Consider the following 7,337-nt stretch of genomic DNA (forward strand, 5'->3'; position numbering starts at 1 on the left):
AGCGTGTCTACCTATTCTGTTATGCTTTTTAATATAAAATTATTTTATTAGAATAGTTAGATGTGAACATTAGCTGATACTGATGCTAATCACTGTAGCCAAACAGAATAATTTAAATATAGTCATTGCCTATCGTTATGTAATGTTTTAGGACCACAAAGCACCGTTTGATTCTTACGGCAGTGGCATAAGACATAGCAACCCAAATATTATTATGCATGCTTTATAGGAGACTGAACTGAGACTTGGTCTGTGACTTGCCCCAGCTCCTATACTCAGTAAGCTGTTGGCAGGATGGCAGGGCAGAAAGGCATGGAAGCTAGGGAGGGCAAATAGGACTGGCAGATGTTGGCAGATAACTGAGAGGCCAATGATTTATTCCCCTTGTCAGAACAGTATGTGTATTACTTCTACATTATGAGAGTCTCTAATGACAGGGAACTTGCTACCTCACAAGGCAATCCATTTCATGTTTGGGCAATCTTCATCATTGGAAAGTATATTTTTATTGAGCTGAAATATGGATATAACTATCCACCAAATTCTTAATTTTACCCACTGGGACTGCATATAACAAATCTAATTCCTCCATATGACAGTTCTTTCCCATCTCACCCAGCCATTTTCCATGGGCATTTTACCATTTGCCCCAGTGCTAATCTTGTTTTTCCCCTTTGGAAGAAGTTTCTCTGGGGACCATGTCCTACTTCTCTGTCTCTCTGTCTCTGTCTCTGTCTCTCTTTGTCTCTCTCTGTTTCTTTTTGTCTCTGTGCCTCTGTCTCTGTCTCTCTCTGTCTCTGTGCCTCATCTCTGTCTCTGTTTCTCGTTTTCTGTCCCTCTCTGTCTCTCTCTCTGACTCTGTCTCTTTATCTCTCTCTGATTCCTCTTTCTGTCTATCTTTTCTCTCTGTCTCTCTCTCTTTTTTCTCTCTCTGTCTCTCTGTTTCTGTGCCTCTGTTTCTCTCTCTGTTTCTGTCTCTCTCTGTCTCTGTTTCTCTTTTTCTGTCCCTCTCTGTCTCTCTCTCTGACTCTGTCTCTTTCTGTCTCTCTGATTCCTCTTTCTGTCTATCTATCTTTTCTCTCTGTCTCTCTCTGTCTCTGTCTCACTCTTCTCTCTCTCTCTCTCTCTCTCTCTGTGTGTCTTTCTGTGTGCGTGTGTGTTTCAGAACTTTGAACTGATTGGAGAACTTCTAACATCTTATTCCTCCTGATTACAGACAAGAAATGTAAGAAGAAAAGAGCCTCTTTGGGAAGGGCTTTAAATGTCAAGCAGAGCATTTTATATTTGATGTTGGAGGTAATAGGGAATCTCTGGAAGAATAAAGTAGGAGGGTGATATGGTCAGACTTGTACTTTAGGAAGATCACTTTGAAAACTCAGTGGAGGCAGAAAGACCAATGGTACAGAAGAGTGGAATCAATGAGTGGTTGTGTAAGAGAAGAGAAATGGAAGTACACAAGGGATGTTGTGAAGGCAGAAAAGACAAGATTTGACAGAAGATTAGATATGTGGGGCAAATGTGAAGGAGGTCATTGTGTAATGTGCTAAAGAAAGATATAATATGAACAACAGTACAGAATAATGGAAGGAGAATTGTCCTTGGGTGAGAACCACTGGCTTTAAAAACTCAGTCCAAAAACTATAAATTGTGTTCCTGAGCATGTAATTTAGTTTCTCTGAACATCAGTTTTTTCATCTGCAAAATGGGAACAATATTTGTACTCCACCCCCAATGGATTGTTGAGAAGACATATTGTTGTTAACTTTAGGGTACTAGAAGAAACGTGAATTATTATTGTTGTAGTTAGTATGAATTTAATATCACAAGAAGAGACAGCATTGTAGAGGGGACTATGGATCTAGAGGCAGAGAGACCTGAGTGTAATTCCTGTCTCTGAAACTAACTGTGTAACTGTGGGTATCACTTAAACTCTAAGAATCTTCTTTATTTTCCTTAAAACTTATCTACCTAGTCATAGATGAAGTGGGATATGTTACTATTTCATAAACAAATGCAATTTATGCCAGGGGTTCTTATTATGTTTTGTGTCATGGACTCCTTTGGCAGGCAATCTGGTGAAGACTATGGACTCCTTTTCAGAATCATGTTTTTTTAAATATATACAACAAAATAAGATTACAAAGAAAATCAATTACATTTATCCCTGCCACAATGAGGGACTTAGATGTGTAGCACACCTGCAATCTGGAAAATTTAAGCACAATTTTTTGGTCCTTTCTTTGTACCAGAGAAGAAATCTAAATTTTTTCTTTTTCTTTTATGATGTCTTTACAGTATCTTGTTATACAATTTTTGTATATTTATGTCATTAAGAGAAAAATATTTTGACATTATACAATACTATATAGATATTTTATGCATTTTTGGGTTTCTAAACTTTTTCTGTGTTGTCTGCAGTTTCTTCAAAACTCCCCATCCCCCCCAACTCTCATTTAGTTTTTATGCTGACTAGCAATATATCAAAACCATGATGGGGAAAGTTGTCATGTAGAAGAGAGAACTCTATGTAGAAATATAGTTACTATAACATTAAAAAGAATACCTTAATAAAGAATTGGAAAAGAAGTAGAGGCCCATCAACTGGGGAATGGCTGAACAAGCTATGGTACATGAAGGTAATGGAATATTATTGTTCTATAAAAAATGATGAACAAGCTGATTATAGAAAGGCCTGGAAAGATTTATAAGAACTGATGCTGAGCAAAACAAGCAGAACCAGAAATACATTGTACACAATAACAAGAAGAATGTTTGATGATCAGATATGAAAGGTTTGGTTCTTCTCAGTAGTTCAGTGATCCAAAAGAATCCCAATAGACTTTGAACAGCAAATGCTATCTGCAATCAGAAAAAGAACAAAGAAGACAATCAACACATGCTACGTTCACTTCTTTTTTCTGGTTTTTTTTTTTTTTTTTTTTTTGGTGTCTCATATGATTTTACCTATTTGTTCTGATTTTTCTTTCCCAACATAATTAAAAAAAAAATGTGTATTAAAAATAAATAAACTAAAAAAAAAGAATATCTTCATGGACCAGTAAGTTACTCAAACTGAGGTCTTGGGAATATTTTTGTTGTTATTTAGTTATTTTCATTCATGTACCACTCTTTGTGACCTATTTTGAGGTTTTTTTGGCAAAAATATTGGAGTGATTTGTTATTTCCCTCTCTAGCTCATTTTATAGACAAGAAAACTGAAGCAAATGGGGGAAATTAATTGTCAGGATCACATAGCTAATAAGTATCTGAGGCTGGATTTGAACTCTGGTGGTCTATCCACCTAGCTGCTGTACCCTAATCCCTCCCTGTCTGGATTACTATCAATACAATGATCATAGGCCTTGTCACCTCCCAGAGAGTATATTACTGTATGAATGTACCATCAACTTGACTCTAGTCTCTAGCCTGCACTTTGCTTATATTGAGCATTCTTTTCCAAAGCATCTGAACAAGAAGGTTATAATTTATACTTTTGTTGCTGGATGATGAGAAAATGGGAAGGCAAAATTTCATGGAGATGAAACATTGCAAATTGAAATCAGGAATAGTGGAATAAAAGGAATTAGTTTTTTGATCAGAAGAAAACAATGGAAGTTTTACTCACCTGTAGAGGGCAGCTGGGTAATTTTGTATTGGAAAACATTATATTTCAGTATCATTTCTGAGCAGATGCTAGTCCCATAGGGCCTATTGAAGCTTGTGTTTTTCCCTATAAAACTGAGCCCACTGAGGTCCTTTATTGGTTTCCTAATGACTAAGTATATCTAGTGGATAGAGCACTGGGCCTGAAGTCAGGAAGATACAAGTTCAAACCTAGCCTCAGACACTTATTAGTTATGACTTTGGACAAATCACTTAATATATGTTTGCTTTAGTTTCCTCAACTGTAAAATGGAGTTAAGAATAGCACCTATTTCCTGGAAAGATACTATTTGTAAAACTCTTAGTATAGTGCCTGACATATAATAGGTCCTGTATAAAATGCTAGACTATTATTGTTGTAATTATTGTTATATTACATCTGTTCATTTAAAAAAATACTTTATTTTCCCTAAATTACAGGTAGAAGCAATTTTTAACATTCACTTTTAAATTTTGAGTTCCAGATTCTTTCCCTTCTTCCCTGCTCAACTCTCCCCTCCTCTTTCCCCCTCTCAATTCTATTGAGAATGCAGGAAATTTAGTATAGATTATACGTGTATCATGTCTCTTCTTGGCCCAAATTTCTCACTACCCAAATTTGTTCCTGGGAGAGGATATAGGCTTTTTATTTCTCTTCTTTCTTGCTGGGAGATACACACTCACACACAAAAACAATGTATATGCATACATACACACTCATACACATATATACATATGTATGCATACATATACACATAATATACACAATACATATATAATTAAAAATAAACACACATATGTATGTAATATATATATATATAAACACATGTGTTTCTACATATCTAGATATATATATATATATATTCCTATGAGGGTTTTTTTTTGTGTTTAGTTTTTCCACTTCATTTTGTTTAGGAGTTATATTACTGAACTGGAGGAGAACATGCTTGAGTTTAGAATAAAAAACAAAACAAAACAGGAAAGTTCACATGTTTGAAAGGATCTTGTCAATTCACATTAGTCCTACAAACAAATCTCTTGACTTCAGATCTTATCTCTGAAGACAGCCAGCCCTATCCTATCTGGTCTGGAGGCTAGATCAGACTCTTTGTAGCAGGGATGGGCTGCTATTGCTTAGAAGCCTAAGGAATTGTCCCAGTCTCTTTGAATCTGTTCTTCTTGCCCTCAGCTCTAGTTATGGAGAGTGCTAAATTTGTAGTAGTTTTCTTACATGACCACCTGAGTGAGCAGTCTCCCTGGAATTAAAAATTAGAAGTTACTTGCAGTTACCTCCCTTGTACTTGGCTTTATGGTTGTAGACCTATTGGGGTCCTCTCTTTATGTTTTGGCTCAACTGGAGGAAAAAAAACTTGTCTCTCTGCCTTCCATAAATTGCTGTTCCTGGGCTTAAGTCTTCAGTTACAGACATGAAAATCCTCTTTACTTCACTGAAGACCTTGAAGGTTCCTGGTTATAGAAGTCATTTCTCAACTTTGATTGGTCCTCAGTTGTGGCTGATTTATCTAAAACATTCTCTATCAAGATATTATGGTTTCTTCTTTATGTCGGCTTTTTGAGACAATTATTAAGAAAATCATAGAATCATAGAACGGAAAAGGACCTTTGATGGTCATCTTAGTCAACCTATGCACCTTTATGGTCCAATTAGCTTCTTCCTTTAAATGCCTTTGAATGTATTTGGATCCCCCTCTCTCTGGAAGTTGTAGAGGAAAGGCCTGTTGTGACTACATACAGGTTTTCTTGACATAAGTCAAGAAACTATCCTTCATTCTGTTTTAAGTGAGAAGACATGCAAATATTTTGACATGAAGATGAAATGAAAAGACATGTCTTTTTCTTCATACTAAAAAACCTTTTCTTCCTCATCTTTGGTCTTTGTTTTAATCTATATAATGACAAAATTCTGCAATAAGGTTGAAATGCAGAATAAGCTCATTTGAAAGGCCAATGCAAATAGAAACTAGCTTTTGTTCCTTAGACATATAAATTGTTCAGACCTAGCTAAAGGGGTGTTGCATTCTTAAAGGAATCACTCTGAAGCTCTGTGTTATAAAAATAAAGACTTCTATTGACCTGTCTTTTAAAATGTGAACTGTGATTTTTTCTTAACTACAAGAAAGTCATATGGCTCTGGGCCACATGCCCTTTGCTGCCATGATCCCTTTTCTTAAGTTTGGCACTCCTCAGTGAAACTAAATACCTTCTCCCCCCACATATTGACTCCCCTTTTTTGGGCTCACATGGGCATCCTATGAAGTTCTTTCTGAGCCCTCCTGGTTTATTGGCAGAACTGGAATAAGAAACATATCCCAAAGGCCCAGAAAATAACTAGGAACTTTGCTTTGCCCAACTTCTCTCCATATTTAGGAAAGCCTCTCCTTCCCTTTCTAAGGAAATGATCCTCTAAGAATTGCCTTGAGTAAAGGCCTTATTCAAGTGATATTCAAAGCAGGAAGAAATCGTTTAGTCTGATTCTCTTATTTAATAACTGAGCAAAATGAAACCTAGAAGATAAAAATGACTTGCCAGGCCATAGAGCTGGAATTTAAGCTCCTGTTTCCTGATTCCAAATCTAAATCTAGTACCCTTTCCATGAATCAAACCATTAATGACTTTGTCATTTGATTATTTCTGAATCCACTTAATTATTGTCTACTGTCGTATAACAATATTAGATTTTATTACATAGAATATATTTTAGATATTATAATATCATATAATATAATATATAATACATTAATTTATAAAATGTTTTACTTATATACCTTTTTTGAAAGAATAATTTGGTATTCTTTATCAAAGCCTTTAGTAAAGGCTTCGGTAAAATATAGTTAAACTATATTCATAGTATCTTCCTTATGTAGCAGTGGAATAGCTTTCTCAAAAAAAGAAATAACATTAATCTGATAATCATCATTTCCTTTTTTAGAGGTTCACTTACTACTTCTTTATTGGTGTGGTCTAGAACTTTCTCAGGAATAAAAGTCAAATTCATTGACATGGTTTACAGACACTATTATCTTCTTTCTTTTGAAAAATCAAGACAGTATTCTAAGACAGAGCTTCCTCTGGTATCCCTCTTGTTATCTGTGATGTTTCAAAATATTCCTGCAGTGCCTTAGCAGTCACATCAAACCAGTTTCTTCTGCAACCAATAGTATTGTTTAGTTGTCTAAATGAGCTATAAGGAAACTTGGTACTCTCTTACTATCTTTTCTGCTAGATAGTTTTGTTCTGTCCTTTTTATCCCAGAGATTCATTCTCACTGACAAAGAAAATAGAAGCAAAATAATAGTTGAGCACTTCTACCTTTTATATGTTGTTACTATATTTATATCTACACTAAACAGCAGTCCTATCCTTTCTTTGATCTTTCTCATCTCCTTATGAAAACAAAAATGAAAACATTTTGCCCTCCTTAACTTCTTTGACAAACTCAACTCATTTTGTATTAGCAATTCTGACTCTAATTTTATAAGATTGAAACACATTGTTATATCCGCCCTCTGTTACTTGTCCCTGATTTCATCTTCCGTGTAACATTAAAAAAATAAGTCAGTTGGCAAACTCTCTGTATATCCTCTCTGCTTTCTTTAGATGACTCATATTTTCCTCCTCAATGGAATTATTCTCTTTTTTATCTTCAGACTTTTAATCTTGGCAGCTACTGATCC

This window comes from Antechinus flavipes, chromosome 3 (assembly GCF_016432865.1).
Source record: "Antechinus flavipes isolate AdamAnt ecotype Samford, QLD, Australia chromosome 3, AdamAnt_v2, whole genome shotgun sequence".
NCBI classification, from domain to species: Eukaryota; Metazoa; Chordata; class Mammalia; order Dasyuromorphia; family Dasyuridae; genus Antechinus; species Antechinus flavipes.